Source organism: Glycine soja, chromosome 16, assembly GCF_004193775.1.
Source record: "Glycine soja cultivar W05 chromosome 16, ASM419377v2, whole genome shotgun sequence".
Lineage (NCBI taxonomy): Eukaryota > Viridiplantae > Streptophyta > Magnoliopsida > Fabales > Fabaceae > Glycine > Glycine soja.
The window spans coordinates 9743806-9760260 of record NC_041017.1 but is presented as its reverse complement, the minus strand read 5'-3'; the positions used below and the strand labels follow the sequence as shown (position 1 = coordinate 9760260).

The 16455-nt window shown below is 35.5% G+C and overlaps 1 long non-coding RNA gene across 4 annotated transcripts; it reads right to left on the bottom strand.

Annotated features, from left to right (window-relative positions):
- Positions 1 to 933: 933 nt before the first annotated feature.
- On the bottom strand, positions 934 to 12584 carry LOC114391096. Of its 4 annotated transcripts, XR_003662060.1 has the most exons (7): positions 10975 to 12580; positions 8406 to 8479; positions 2779 to 3033; positions 2459 to 2677; positions 2106 to 2304; positions 1358 to 2017; positions 934 to 1263 (listed from the first exon to the last, which is right to left on the bottom strand). It is a non-coding gene; the product is annotated as an uncharacterized LOC114391096 (long non-coding RNA). The 4 variants fall into 4 exon arrangements; XR_003662062.1 differs by having other exon boundaries at positions 2106 to 2361; positions 8406 to 12584; XR_003662059.1 differs by having other exon boundaries at positions 8406 to 12577.
- Between the last annotated feature and the right edge of the window lie 3871 nt (positions 12585 to 16455).

Here is a 16455-nt window from a genome sequence, read left to right as displayed (position 1 = left end):
TTATATTATTATTAAATAATTACTATAAATTATAAGAAATAGTTAAAAAAAACAATAATGTCAATACATAAAATCATTTGTTATAATCGAAGCTAATTAAACATAATTATATACAACTGTAAAATTTCTTAAACACTTAGTGTTTGATTTTTAACTTTGACATAAAATCTTGCCCACTAAATGTGAATTGTCTTTAATCTTTCTTATTCTAATGGTATTGGATCACTAAAATATTATAAGATATAATAAAATATAACTTAATTTGTACAAATAATAGCAAGTATAACAAATGAAATTAGTTTTGAAGTAAACAATTACCATTTTCCAATTATCTTTGAAACCTCCTAGGACTATCTTTAACATCCAATGCATCACATAACAGCCGCACTCAGTGCTTCCTCTTTACTTATTACACTAAATTCAATAAGATATTCAAAATTAATCGAAAATTAGTGTAAACAGTAATATTGGATTTACTTCCTTGAATATCATTGAATCCCTTCAAAGCACTGGTTAAGAGAAACATGCATGCATAATGTACAATTAAAATATTGATCTCTTACAAATGATAAAGTAAATGTGTTACAAATTACAACTAACATATTAATAATTCCTTTCAAGTAGTTATCGGGCTTAGTGTGCAACAAACAGAACCAAACGACAACATTGTCGTTAGGGCATAGGACGATCAATTGCCAATGTGCACAACATTGGAGAACATTAAGTTATTATAGTGCACACATTATTTAAATTGATTTGTTTAGTTTTACTTATCCATTCAAGTAGACTTTTAGGTGTCTCTATGAATTATGTATCCATTTCTAAATATAATCCTCAGATTCAAATTGTAATTACCCAGATCTCTGTGTGGATTGTGGCTCAAGGAATCCATACACAGAGGCATTCTCCGATTGCAGACTTAACTCATTCATATGCCTATTGTTGTTAGAATAAACTAAATTATGTATCAATTCAAAACAATCAATTATGTAATGGACTGTAATGTAAAGTGAGTTATAGAATCCAAATTTGTATAATAGAGATGTTGAGACATTGACCATCGTGTGCTATTTCAGACAGATCTTCATGCTTTATGTACAAGGGGACGTCATCATTATACACCCCAAACACAGTTGAATCCCATGGCACCTGCATAGGCTTGAGGAAAAGCTCTAGGATCATTAATGTCATTTAGTATAGGGGATCATCATTAGGTTCTGGCATATCTATAGGTTTTGCCAGTCCCTCAACTCCATGTTTATCCTACACAGTTAATAAACATAAGTCAATGACAGTCAACACTTTATTTGTAACAAATATTTTTTTTAATAATAACAAACACAACAAAAAGAAATACCTATTCTGAAAAAGGTTGTACAAGATGTGTCAACCAAGCAAGAAAGGTGTTAAGGGTCTTTCCCACTAACTGAACCTCTTGAGTGGGTACAGGGATGCGAGCATCAGCATCTCGAACTTCCTCAACACCGACCTTCACTTGATCATTACTCAAAAGGGACGTTGTGGACGATTGTCGACCCCTCATAAATTCTTACAAGGGCAACCAAGCGGGGAGGATAGTCATCAACATACAACCCACATTTGTCTGATTAACCGGTGTCTCGATTTTGCACGAGGGATCTACACAACTTCCCTTTGTGCTGACACGAGCAGCAGAAGGACCAACCTCTGCTTTAGGAGGCAGTACAACTCCCTAGAATTGCATTTGCGACTGCATCTGGCTGAAGGACAACATAAGTTGTCAAGTCACTTTTTCAGTGATCGACTCCTCCAGCTAGTCCTTAATTTTTTGTGTCAGTTGCTCCAGCTCTTCAGGAGTTATGGACATAGACGTGCGGTAGCTTTTTGAAGTTGGTCCAAAGTATTGTCTAATGGTGGCACCAGTTCTAGCAGCACAAACACAGTTAGAGTGCTCTGGTCGCCCAATGGCAGCAGTCAGCACATTCGAACGTCCATGGGTGACAAAGTTGCCCTGTGTTGACTGGTCTTCAAGGGAATCCTACAATCAACAAAATATTGCATGAGTTTACATCGATTTAATGATGTTATTATAAAAATTGGCCATTGAAATAAAAAAAATAACTTACAATCCTATCTTCAATTTTGCGTGTTGCCTCAAATATCATCTCTCTAGATTTTTTGGTGCGAGCCATCTTTCACTTCACTTGTCGTCTAATGGGAGATGGAGGATCAACGATTGTTTTTGTGCTTCCAGATTGGGCTGCTTGCTCCAATCGTTTCTTTTGTTTTTCCTCCATTAACCTTTCTTTTAGTAAATCATAACCCCTATGAGACAACACGTGAAGGGTAGTGTTTAGTTTTTGGATGGCCTGAGCTTTCTTTCTAACATCCTCTCACAATTAGATAGAAACTTGTCAACAAAATGCGCTTGAAAATAATGCACAACTGCCAAATTCATAAACAATGTAAGTTAACTAACCTCCCATGAAGGGTCTCTACAACTCCGACAAAATTGTTGTCACTTTTCTTTGCTAATATTGTACTTCTTGCAGACATTGCCTTTGCCCTCCTCCTTGCCTTGTGCCAGATCCCATTTGGAGGTCAAATTTGACTTTAACTGCCTTCATTGCTCTCCTACCGTCTTAAGGATCTTCTTCTTCGTCCTTTGGTCGGATGCTTCTAGAATATCAAATTCAGCCTGCAATACAAAATACAATTAATAGTTAGTCAATAACATTCAACATTATAAGATTTTTAGTACAACCAGTTACAATAGCATTCGACATTTAATTCAAATACCTTAATGCCCTCCCAAATCATATCCTTCTGAGCTGCAAAAACTTCTTTCTAGTTAACAAATGTAACGTCCACCTTGTCTCGAGCAACGATCCCCAAATACATCCTTAATTTCTTTCTATGGGGACCATCAGCTTTTCCAGTGGTAGGATCCACATGAACCATTGGTCTCTCCATCCTAACGAGTCTGGTAGCCAACGATCTGAGCCATGTTGCTGACTCAGGAGGAGGAGGGGAGCTCGGTGATGTAGTCATGTGCTTGTTAAAAAACAACATTAATTAAACTTAACTCAAATGTATAGTAAGTTATGTGATTGTAAATATGGAAACAAGTAAATATATAAAAATTACATTATACGATGTCAATTAATTCTCATTTATCATGATCATTACGATTAGTATAGACATCGTCAACTTCTTCTTCTTCTTCATTGACGTTAGCCATTTGTGTGGAGAAAGGAGTGAGACAAGTATCAAGGGTTGAGTCATCATCTTCAAGGTTAAGACCAATGATGAAAGGCTTATTCTAATAAGCTACCTTTCTGATAAGCTTTCATCACAAGGATCTTGAACGTAAAATACATGTTTAGCTTATTCTGCCATGATGAAAGGTTTATTTTGATAAGCTACCTTCTTCATATCTACCAAAGTAAATCCAAAATCATCAGTTCGTGCACCCATATTTCTATCAACCCATTTACACTTGAAAACACATAGTGAATTTAACATAATTAATCTCCCAAATTTATTCAATGACTCCATAGTAAGGCATGGACGCCAAATATGGATTGTCATCATGTATAGTAGCAAAGTGTTGGAATTTAACCCTAAGACTAACCCCACTACTCGTAGATTGTCATCACAGATGCTAGACATGGATTGTCATCTTGTACTTCCTTAACGTTTCAAAAGCATTTAATTCACCAAAGATTTTATCATTAAACCAATTTAGGAAAGTCTTGTTATACTCTTTCAACACCCTATTCTTTGTCATTTTTGGGTTACGTTCCCTGACTAAGACTTTGTGAGGAACTATGTATCACAGAACTTCATTATTGTTATTTAGTATACACAAATGAGTTTGTTGCAATTCCTTTAGACGCGAAGTTATAACATGCAGCCCTTCTGAACCCTTACCTCCTACTCTCTCATCATGTCGAGACTCGGGAAGCCCAACTAGTTTTATCTTTTCAATATACTCTAAATAAAATTCAATAGCTTCTTCTGTGATGTATCTTTCAACAATGGATGTTTCAGGATGATATAGATTCTTTGTATACTCTTTTTAGATCTTTATGTATCGCTCAACCGAGTACATCTACCATAAATAATTTGGACCACACAATTTAATTTTCCTCACCAAATAAACTATTAAGTGAGCATGATGTTGAAAAATGAAGTAGGAAAATACATCTCCAACTGATACAAGATAATAGCACCCTTGTTTTCCAAGTCATCTAACTTCACAAGATCAATGACTTTGCTACAAATGACATTGAACAAAAAGCACAGGCGAGTTATGGCAAGCCTCACTTTGTTAGGCAAAATGTCTCAAATCGCCATGATTAACAGTTGTTGCATCAAGACGTGGCAATCATAAGACTTTTAGCCAACTAATTTTAGATCTTTTAGCTGCACAACGATCTTAATATTTGAAACTTGTCTTCTTACCACCAGACATTGGATGTAACAATTCACGTATACTCATGTCAGCTAGATCTTGACAAGTATTTAAACCATCCTTTATCTTGCCTAGAATGTTAAGAAGCATGCCAATGGCACTATCACACATATTTTTCTCCACATGCATAACATCAATACAATGTGTAGAAGCAAACTTCATTGCTTCATGATGATGAATCAAGATTGATTCATGGTAATGAATCAAGATTGATTCAAGGTGTTTTGATGATAACAAAGATGATGACAAAAAGCCCATGAGAATGATTTCAAGATTGAGTCAAGAACAATTCAAGAATCAAGAGAAAGATTCAAGAGAAAGTTTCATCAAGAAGATTCAAGATTCAAGAATAATCAAGATCAAGATTCAAGACTCAAAGATTCAAGAATCAAGAGAAGACTTAATCAAGATAAGTATTAAAAAGTTTTTTAAAACATTGAGTAGCACAAGAAGTTTTCACAAAATCATTACCAAAGAGTTTTACCCTCTGGTAATCGATTACCGGATTATAGTAATCGATTACCAGTGGTTTTAAAATGTTAAGATTTTCAAAATTCAAAATGAAGAGTCACATCTGTTGATGTGTAATCGATTACACCTTTATGGTAATCGATTACCAGTGACGGTTTTCAAAAAATTCATTTCTAAAAGTCACATTTCTTCAAGTGACTTGTTTCTGAAGATTCTTTCAAAAGTCATAACTTTTTAAGTAATTAGCTTTAAAGAAATTGCCAAGAGTTACAAGTTTTGACTTGAGTCATCAAGAAACTATAAATATGTGATCTTGGCATGAAACAAAAGAACAATCTCATTCATACTCATCATCTCTTTCAATCATTCTATCTTTCAATCTATCTTTCAACATCTTCTTTCATTTCTTTCAGAACTTTCTTATTTTATCTTCTCTTCATCTTTCTAAAAAGTTTTTGTTCAAAACTTTTTCTTCCAAGAAAAGTTCTTTGCTCAAAAACTTGTGCTATTCATCTTTTTCATTCCTTTCTCCCTTTGCCAAGGACTAACCTCCTGAATTCTTTTTGTGTCTCTCTTCTCCCTTTTCCAAAAGAATAAAGGACTAACCGCCTGAATTCTTTTGTGTCTCCCTTCTCCCTTGTCAAAGAATCCAAAACGACAGAGTCTGAGAATTCTTTTGATTCTTCCCTTTCCCATAAACAAAAGATTTCAAAGGACTAACCGCCTGAGAATTCTTTTGCTTCCCCTTCACAAAGTTTCAAAGGACTAACCACCTGAGAACTTTGTCTTAACACATTGGAGGGTACATCCTTTGTGGTACAAGTAGAGAGTACATCTACTTGGGTTGTTGACTGAAAACAAGAGAGGGTACATCTCTTGTGGATCAGTTCTAGTGGAGGGTACATCCACTAGGTTGTTCAAAGAGAACAAGGGAGGGTACATCCCTTGTGGATCTTTGCTTGTAAAGGAATTTACAAGGTTGAAAAGAAATCTCAAGGACCGCAGGTCGCTTGGGGACTGGATGTAGGCACGGGTTATTGCCGAACCAGTATAAAACTCTTGTGTTTGTCTTCTTCTTCCCTACACTCTTTATTTTCCGCTGTGCACTTTATTTATCGCTTTTACTTTGGGTTAAGTTTATATTTTTGTTCTTTACTTTCTTAACAACATAGTAAAAGCCTATGAAGGGTAGTTTTTTAATTGGTAGAGTTTCAGTAATAATTAATTCAACCCCCCCCCTTCTTAATTATTCTGAGGCCACTTGATCCAACACAATGTCTAACATCTAGATCGGACCAGGATGGAAGATCAAACAATATTGACCTCTTCTTCCATATACAACTTTTACTTGTTATCTTCTTTTGGGTTTTTCCAAATATAGTATTTATATCCTCAATCTGCTCAAGAATCTGCTAACTAGTGAACAATATCAATGCATTTTCATGATCTTGACTTCCATTAAAAGCTTTTTCAATCGCTAGTAAGGGTGATAAGGTTTCAAAAAACGTCAATGCTGAGTGTATATTGTTTTTCTTCCATGTTTCAGTTGTGCGTAGCTTATGTTTTCTTCACAGATAGGGCATGCACAATGGCCCTTAACATTGTATCTAATAAAATCCTTGTATGCTGGAAAGACATTAATGGTACAAAATAGCATTGCAAGCAACTTAAATGTCTCATTTCGATACCCATCAAACACAGCAACCCCTTGTCCCATAACTTTGTCAAGTCTTCAATCAAGGGATTGAGATAAACATTGATGTCATTTCTTGGTTGTCTCCAATATCATCATAGACAACATTATGTATTTTTGTTTCATGCACAACCAATGAGGCAAGTTGTAAATTACTAGCAAAACAGGCCATGAATTATGCTAAGTGCTTAAACTTCCATAGGGATTCATTCCATCAATGGCAAGTCCAAGCCTAGGATTTTTTGCCTCTTTGCTGAAATTCGGATACAAATGCTTAATCTTCTTCCACTGGAAGGAATCGGCCGAATGGCAGAGCATTCTATCGCTATTTCTCCCATCTGCATGTCATGTAAGGTCTTTTGCATCATCTCAATTAGCAAACAGATGCATAAACCTTGGAATAATCGGAAGATACCACAACACCTTCACTAGGGGGCATTTCTTTGTGCTTTCATCACTGCTACACTCGCCATCATCCTTCACTTTGCACCATGATACCCCACACCTGGTACATTTATGCATTTCTTCAAACTCATGTCTGTACACTATGCAATCATTAGGGCATGCATGAATTTTCTGATACTTCATACCCATTGAACACAATATCTTCTTCGCCTCATAGTAACTTTTTGGCAATGTGTTTTCCTTTGGAAGCATATCCTGCAGTACCTAAAGCAGTGAAGTGAAGCTTTTGTCATTCCGCCCATATATGGCCTTGACACAAACCAAACTTAACACCGCTGACAACAACGTCAAAGACTTATTGCACCTTGGATACAAAGGCTTCTTTGAATCATTTTCTAATGTATCATACATAGGAGCATGTGCTTGTTGAATAGACTCCTGTCCAAGATCATGAATCATATCCTCTAATCGATCTCCCATTTCTACATCAATCGGTTAAGTTTGAGACTCTCTATGCATGTTTGTCAATTCACCATGCCATATCCATGTTGTATAATTCTTTTTAATCCTATCACACAGAAGATGTTCTCGTATGTCGTCTAGTACTTGTTTCTCCCATTCAAATAATTTATACAAAGACAAAAATATTTTCCATCCTCATCCAATCGACTTCTTTTGGAGGCAAATTGCAAGAATTGTTCAACAACTTCCTCATACGTAGGACTCATGCGACTTGCATTCATCCAACTTCGATCCATCTAATTAATAACTTTGTGATACCTACAAAGTTATTCCATGCATGAAAACCTCACTTTTTTCATTAAAGGTGTGACATTATCCCATTCAAGAATATATCTTTTTATAGTAGATTCATACGTAAATGTTTAGTTTCTTTTCTTAAATTTGATGAAATTTTGACAGCATTTCACATTGATCTCTAAGTACACGACATGAAAGCGGTGACATGAATTCCACCACAATAAAGTATGCACTCGAAGAACAAAGTGAAATGCATTGTACCAAAATTTCATCAAATTTAAGAAATGAAAGTTAACCTATATGTATGAATTTACTATAAAAAATGACTCTTCCTACACTTTCAAAACGGACAATTCAAGATTCAATACAATGATTAATCCAAATTGTCCGGAAGAATCATTGTATTGAATCTCAAACGGGAAACTAAGGTTCACTCATAATGAACATAACTTGTATATAAAACAATAGTCAATCATTGTATTGAATCTCAAACGGGAAACTAAGGTTCACTCATAATGAACATAACTTGTATATAAAATAATAGTCATTAATCACATAACACAAGTTATAAAAGCATTTATAACAAAAAGATCTTCAAAAGAGTATCAAAGACATTTGTACCTATCAAGATGGTCACAAACAATGTCCAACAATGAACATCGAGATGACGATGCAAACATGAAAACCAAAAGTGTCTACAAATTACAATTACAATGTTAGTACCCTATATAGACAAAGAAAGAAAGAGCTCTAGATCCCCCATACCCTATATCTATACATATGTTTCTGTGGTGCATAATGTATCTAGAGTAATGATAGAATAATGACAATATTTGTACAGAACATCATAACGGCTATGTATGGGCCTCCGACTTTTTTTCTAAATTTTACATTCAATGGATTACACAGACACAAGACAACATGCTAGAGGACGGTAAGTCGGCCAGTACCGTTGCAACTTTCTAGACAAACAATATCTATCTTTAAAACTTCTACATTTCAATTAATTAAAATAAAATGAATCGTATCATACATGTACAAAGTGAAAATTATCCTTAAAGCAGAACTAATGAATTGATTGCGTAAACAATTACTGCAATTTAAATAATGCACTACTAGAACAAGATTTATAATTAAAAAAAATGAAATTCATTTTAGCTTTGAAGTTGATTATATATCTTTGAAGATTTAAGGATACATAATAACTTAATGAAGTTCAATAAAAAAATGTTAAGAATTCAATTTACGGAAAATCAAATTCTTAAGGTGAGTCTACAATATTTTGTCAAACATAAGTTGTGAACTAAGTGGATAAGGACCCAAATTCACACTGTAGAAAGAAAAAAAGGGGTATTTATGTGTTTTATTTGAAAATGGGACAGAAACTTAATTTGGAGAATTGGGGGCAAAGATAAATAAAGGTCCTAAACCTACATGATCCTTCAATTGGGCCCAAGCTTCATTTTCCTATTGAGAAAATTATTGTATATACAGGGAACTATTTTGTTTGAATTTGGAATAACAAAAATCCATCCCAGGTGTTGTGTCTGTAATTTGTATTAAAGAAGGCGAATATACCATGATAATAAGCATAAGAAAAGGGTCGAATAAAGTATCATTCTCTTCCCCTGATTTTGTCAACAAAAAAATTGAAGGACATACAAAATCAAATTGTTACTAAAATCTGACTAAGTTTGGATCTTCTCCATTTCTTGAGTTGAGAAATGAAATGGTAAAATGTGGAGACTTGGGTTGAGAACATAACAAGTTACTTGTCCATGTCCATGTATAAATCTTGCTGACTCGCGATGGAAGTCAGTGTACAAATTAAAATAGTACCAAACAAAAAGGGACATATGTACATATATATACATATGGACATATGCAAGAAAGCCTGGTTGAAACTTGAAAGCTTGCTTGAGCAAGGCGGGCAGGTAATAGAAAATTTTGGAGCATACAAACATGATGTCAATAAGACCATACTTTTGACCCATATTAAGAATTGGGCTTTAATTATTAGGCTGATTCAGAAAATGTCTCCATAAAAAAATTCATGTATTTAATATTTTCATATTCTAAGTTCCATCAACCACTAAATCAATTGAACTTATATAATATTTTCATGTATTTAATATTTTCATTTAGAATATAGGTTGAAAACCCTCAAAATGCAACAACAAAAACTATTAAGGTTGTTCTAGTAGTTTAAGAGGAGATCAATATCTCTCCGTCATCATAGGAGTTTGAGATTTGGCAAACATCGAAGAAACATTTTCCATCTCTCCTATTCCTTAACAATATCATATAAGGCAAGAAGAAAATCAAATGGTGGTTGACTATAATAGTTGTCATAATTGCCATAAGGTCCAAAGATTGACTTCTTAATGAAAATAAATGCCACATGTCCCACTAACTAGTGTATTACAATTCAAACAATAATAATTAAGCATGGTTGTAGCAATACTACAATTTACAAACAAAGATGTCTATCCATCTTCAAATAAGTAAAGACCTTGAGCTAAATAAAAAGCTTGACATACTCGTAGTAAGCCTAATAGTGAATGTCACATGCAACTAGAGAGACAGGTGAGAAATGGTCTAGTGAGAGAGAGGGACAAAAAGGGAGTGTGGGTGGGTTTGGGGAATGAGAGAATGGGACAAAGGCAAAGGTAGAGGTTCAATAGGGATATCGAGGGGGATTACTAGCTACTTCTTCACCCATTTCTCATATACACTTGAGGTGTTATATCTATAGAGAATCTTCATTCAGTTTGGGAAAGTTTTTGAAGTATTCATATCACCAAGGAAGGGTAAAATAGGTATTAAGTATGGGTTTGTGTGTGTCAAAGAGGTGGAAAATTTTGTAGCATTAGAGAAAAAACTGCACAATATCTTTGTGGGTAATATGAGGATGATGGTGAATTTTCCAAATTTTGAAAAACAAAAGAAATGGGAGGTCAACATAGTTATAGGAACATATGCAAAGAAGAATCAGTAGAATACAACTGTAAAGAGTGTGATCTCAGGAAAAGGTGAACTAAGACCTGAAAAGTCTTATGTAGGCATAACTACTAGCAAAACACATGTTGTTGCTAAACATAGTAGGAGGTTGAAAAACACGAATAAGAAAGAAGATAGTGAGGATGTAAGATGGGGATATGATATAAGGATGGAAGAAAACAATACAAACCAGTTAGCAAGAAGTCTCATTGCAACAGTTCTGGTTGTCAAGCTTATCTAGAATGCCAAAGAACTCTCCTTTTTTGGAAGGGATGCAATCGATTTAAATGAGGTATATAGGCAACAAATTGTTGCTATTTACCCCTTTAGAGGGAGTGGATCTAAATGAGGTTCTGAAAGGGGTTGAGGAATGGATGAACAAGTTATTCGAATCTGTTGTGGATTAGACTTTAGAGGTTTTCTCCAATAATAGATCGGTCTGGATTAGGATTGAGGGTTTACCGTTGAACTTATGGAAAAGAAAATGTTTTGAACTCATCACAGCAACAATCAAGGATTTAGTGTTGGTGGATGAGGATACAACTGACTAATCAAGACTGGAGTATGCTAGGGTGCTCATTAGAACCTCTAGACTGGGGTGGATTCAAGAAGTCAAAAGGGTAAAATGGAAGGGCTTTGGTAATTAAAGCTATGGAGGAAGCTTTTTTCACTGCAGACGAAAGAGTTATGGCTGGTGGGTGTAGGTATGAAGACTCAGATCTAGAATCTTCTGTTAAGGTGCTTCATATGGGAGAAGGGCCTAGTGTAGTAGAGTGTTCAGACGACAAAGGTCTGTAGGAAGGGTGTGAGTTCAGAGATAGTGATGCAACATCGACGATAGTAGTCAGTCCTCCACAACAATGTGTTCCATTTTCAAAATTATTGATGTGGATGTGGTAGGTCAGCTACCTACGCAAATAGAGAAAGAGGTATATGGGGGTAGTGCGACAATTTTGGTAGGGGCAAACAAACAACAGGGTTCAATGTTGCATCAAAATGGAAAAAAAAAAAAAAAAGAAATGAAGGAGTTCATGAGACAAAGGTTGAAGATTGGAAAAAAGGAAAATATGTGAAGGTGGACATTGACCAAAAGGATATAGATGAGCAAAGACACAACAATGACATTGCCTCAGGAAATAACCACATAAACGACAAGGGAGAGAAAGAAACATGTGAGGATAAAAGCCACAGAAAAAAAAAAAAGAAGGATGGAGGTAAGAATGGTCAATGAAAGCAACTAAAGGAACCAATTCTAATTAAATAGGGTAAGTTCAATTTGGGCCACAACAACAAGCCCAAATACAATTATTAAGGAAAAAACGAGTGACAAAACTGGTAGTGGAGATGGGCTTCAACAAACTAGGTTGTCCACCAAGGCCTAAGAGAATGAGTGGTGGAAAAAGGAAAAGGCTTAGCTAATGCAGCAGTCTTCTCATATGATAAGAAAATTCAACATTTTAACAATGGAAACAAGGATGAAAGGACCAATATTGATAATATGATGAGGAAGAATGCTAAAGACGTTATGGGGGAGACAAAGAATAAGAAATGTGGCATTACCATGAGAGATGCAACATGTGGTAGTAAGGAAGACATGAAATGCTCGAATGGAAGGAAGGAAGAAAGGTTGTCCTGGTAAAACAAAAGGATCAGTATAAGGTGCGACTAAACGTTTCGGTGACTATGTAATTGAGGAGGATGAGGCTGAATCAAGGACCATTTGGAATATAGCTGAAGATATTGGGGTTGTATGTAATGGGGAGAAAGTGGATATAGAATGGAAAGTATCAAAATTAGAAAGAAAAAAAAGGGATAAATCTCAAATTGGAAAAAGTAGTTGCAAAGTGACGGAGGAGGGACATGATAAGAGTATTTTATAAAGATCACGAGCCACAATGTTAGGGGGTTGGGTGGGAAGATCAAGTGAAGAGTGATAAGAGCTTGAATAATAAAGGAATAGGTGGAATTTGTTTGTTTGCAAAAGACCAAGATGGAAACAATACTTAGGAAAAGTATTTCAACTTTATCGTCAGATGGTGACTTTGAATGGAGGGAATCTCCAGCAATCAATATGGTTGGGGGCTTAGTGTGCACTTGGAATAGGGAGGGGTCAACATCACTTACATTGGGAAAGGTTATGTAGGGGTACAAGGAGTGTGGAAAGAAGGTAATGTTTCTTGCTTTATCCTTAATATTTATGCACATTGTGATTTGGAGGAAAAGATGAAATTATAGGATGAGGTTAAAGCTTTAAAAATTCTTGTGAGGGAAGAAAATTGGTGTTCAATGAGTGAATTAAATTCGGTGAGATCTATGGAGGAAATGAGAGATAATAATAACTTACCCATTGGGAGAGAGACATGGGTGAGTTCAATCAATTTATTGATGACATGGAAATCAAAGATATACCTTTGGTTGACAAGAAACTTACTTGGTATAGATCAAGTACTCATTCCAAGAGTAGGCTTGATATAGATTTTGTATGTCAATGGGGTGGCTACATAGGTGGTCGGGTAGCACTCAAGCTTCACGGATCATAGCCCTATTGTATAGAAGAATAATTGTATTGATTGGGGACCTAAACCATTTAAGGTTTTCAATTGTTGGTTCCTAGAGTAAAGGTTCATGGGGAAAGTGGAAAGCTTGTGGAAATCATATGATGTACAAGGGAGAGTGGCTTATGTGATCAAAAAGAAATTGAAGCTTCTAAAAATAGATCTAAAGAAATGGAATATGGAGAGCTTTGAGAATCTAGAAAAACAATGCAAGAAGTTGATTGCTAAAGTTAATTTCTTGGAGGAAAGAGATAAAGTGTTGGGGTTGACAAATGAAGAATTAGAAACAAGAAGGTTTTGCTTGGGGGAATATTGGAAGTTTACTAGAATGAATCCTTGTTGTAGCAAAAGTCAAGAATTAAGTGGTTTAAGGAGGGAGATGGGAACAAATTTTTTTCCACAATGTTATTAATTGGAAGAGGAGAGAAAATGGCATTAAAGGTCTTCAACTTGAAAAGGGATGGGTAGAAGAACCTTTGTTTGTAAAGAGAGGTATTCTTGATTTCTTTGATAAAAGAATTCAAGAGGAAACCTTTGATAGACCAAAGCTTGATGGGGTGGCTTCTAACAAACTCGAGGGAGGGGAGGGGGAGGATAATGCATTGCTTTTTGAGTGTTTTAGTGAGATGGAAATAAAAAGAACTGGTGTTGGAATATAAAAGCCCAGGACTCGATAGGATCAACTTTAACTTCATCAAGAAATGTTGGGCTACATTGAAGGTGGATTTTATAAATATGTTGCAAGAGTTTTGGGAAAATGGAGCAATTCCAAGAAGAGAAAATCCTTCGTTTATCATTCTCATCTCAAAAAAGGATGATCCACAAGGCCTTAATAACTTTAGGCCTATATCCTTAATCGGGTGCTTGTATAAAATTTTGTCTAAGGTTTTAGCAAGAAGACTAAGAGTGGTTCTCCCTAAAATTATTGGTGAGAAGCAAATTGCCTTTATGGGAGAGCAAAATATGTTAGATAGTGTAGCCATTGCAAATGAGGTGGTTGATGATGCTAAGAGAAGGAAGAAATCATGCCTTGTGCTTAAAGTTAACTTTGAGAAGGTATACGATTATGTTTGTGGGATTTCTAGTTTTATATTATGGGGAAGATGGGGTCTATTCATAAGTGGATTACATGCACTAAAGCTTGTTTGGAGATTACGTCCATTTCTATTATTGTAAATGGAAGTCCTACTGAGGAGTTCGTACCTAGGAGGGGTTTGAGACAAGGAGACCCTATTGCCCCTTTCTTATTCCTCATTGCAGCAAAAGGGACAAGTGGCTTCATGAGATAAGCCTTACTTTGCGAGAGGTACATAGGTTATAAAGTGGGGAATAAATAGGTGGAAGTTATGTTGTTCTTTGTAGAGGATTCTACACATAATGTCTTATGCATTAAGGCGATTATGAGAAACTTTGAGATGGTGTCAGGTCTAAAGGTCAACTTTCACAAGAGTTTCTTGGGATAAGATCCATAGGTATGCTTACTTGCTAAATTGTTCCTTTATGTCTTTTCCTTTTGTGTATCTTGGGATCCCAATTGGGACCAATCCAAAGAGGGAGGGTGTGTAGGAAACAGTGGTGGAAAAATGTAGGAATAGATTGAGTAAAGGGAAACAAAAAACACTTTCTTGGGGAGGGATGGTCACTTTTGTAAAATCGATCCTTTCTTTGCTTCCTATTTTATTTTTATCTTTTTTTTTCAGAATTCCAATGGGTGTGGCTAATAAAATTTCTAAACTTCAACGGCACTTTTTGTAGGGAGGGGAGGAAGGAAAAAAGAAAATTGTATGGGTAAATTGGGAAGATGTTTGTAAGCCAAGGGAGAATGGAAGATTGGGAATAAAAAAAACATTGGTCTTTTTAATATTTGTGTTAGGGAACTAAAGGTAGAGGATGATGAGCAAAAGAGATTCTTTATGGTGCCTAGTCCTTAATTCTAGATATAGAGACTCGATTGATACACCATGCAAGAGAGTATCAAATTTGGATTCTACATGGTGGAGGGACTTGGTGAAGGTGTGTGGGAAAAGGAGAGAGGGTTCATGGTTTGGAAAACATCACTTGGAAGTTAGGAGATGATAGATAGCTAAGATTTTGGCGTAATATATCTAAATATAAGAGGTTTCTTTTCTTAATTCTTGTCAAAAGGATGCTATATTGGGTGATGTTTGGAGGTGGAGATTTGAATGGAGAAGGCAATGGTTCAATTGGGAGTTGCCTATAGTGGAGTCATTCTTGACGGAGTTGGAGGGTATTTATTTGGTGCATAATATGGTTGATAGGGTAGTATAGAAAAAATGATTCAACAGGCTTGTATACGGTTAAAATTGCATATGAGTATGTATCTTCTAGCCTTGATCCTTTCGAAGATCCTTTCCATAGTTATCTATGGAAACTTTTCATCCCTAAGAGTGTAGTGATCTTTATTTGGAGACTTTCAGCCAATAGATTACCCGCCTTGGATAATCTTATGGCACGAGGAGTTGTCTTGCAATAGGTGAGACATTGGAACATTTTTTTACTTGTAAATGCTCAACAAAAGTCTAGAACAAATGCTATTCCTCGCTAAGTGTGGTTTATGTACAACACAAGGAAGTCATAAAAGACTTTTAGCTTCATCACTGTAGCTATTGGATCTTCAAAAAATAAAGTGTGGAAATTAGTCCAGTGTGCCAATGTGTGGATGTGGTGGTGTCACAAGAACAAGGCTATATTCTTGCAACAAAGTTTTGATTTGGATTCTGTCATGGAAGCTATAAAATGCAAGACCTAGGCGTGGTTGGAAGCTAAAATATCGGAGATCCAGTTCTCTTTCTTTGAGTGGCACTCTAATCTTTTAACATGTCTGCAAAGTCTTCAAATCTTATTAGTAACATTTCTTTACTTGATGTCGAATTACACTAACTGGGAGGCAATAACTGTGAACGTGGATGACATGCACAAAGAGAATCAAGCTTGAAGTCAGTTATCTTACGCAATAACATGTGTAATTACATTTCATTGAGAACATTTATGAACAACAACCAATTGGCTACTTGATTGAAGTGGTTTTCACTTATTACCTGCATTTATTTCCTGTTTATAACTCATGTGATTGGTAGGACTTGTCAGAGGCTATA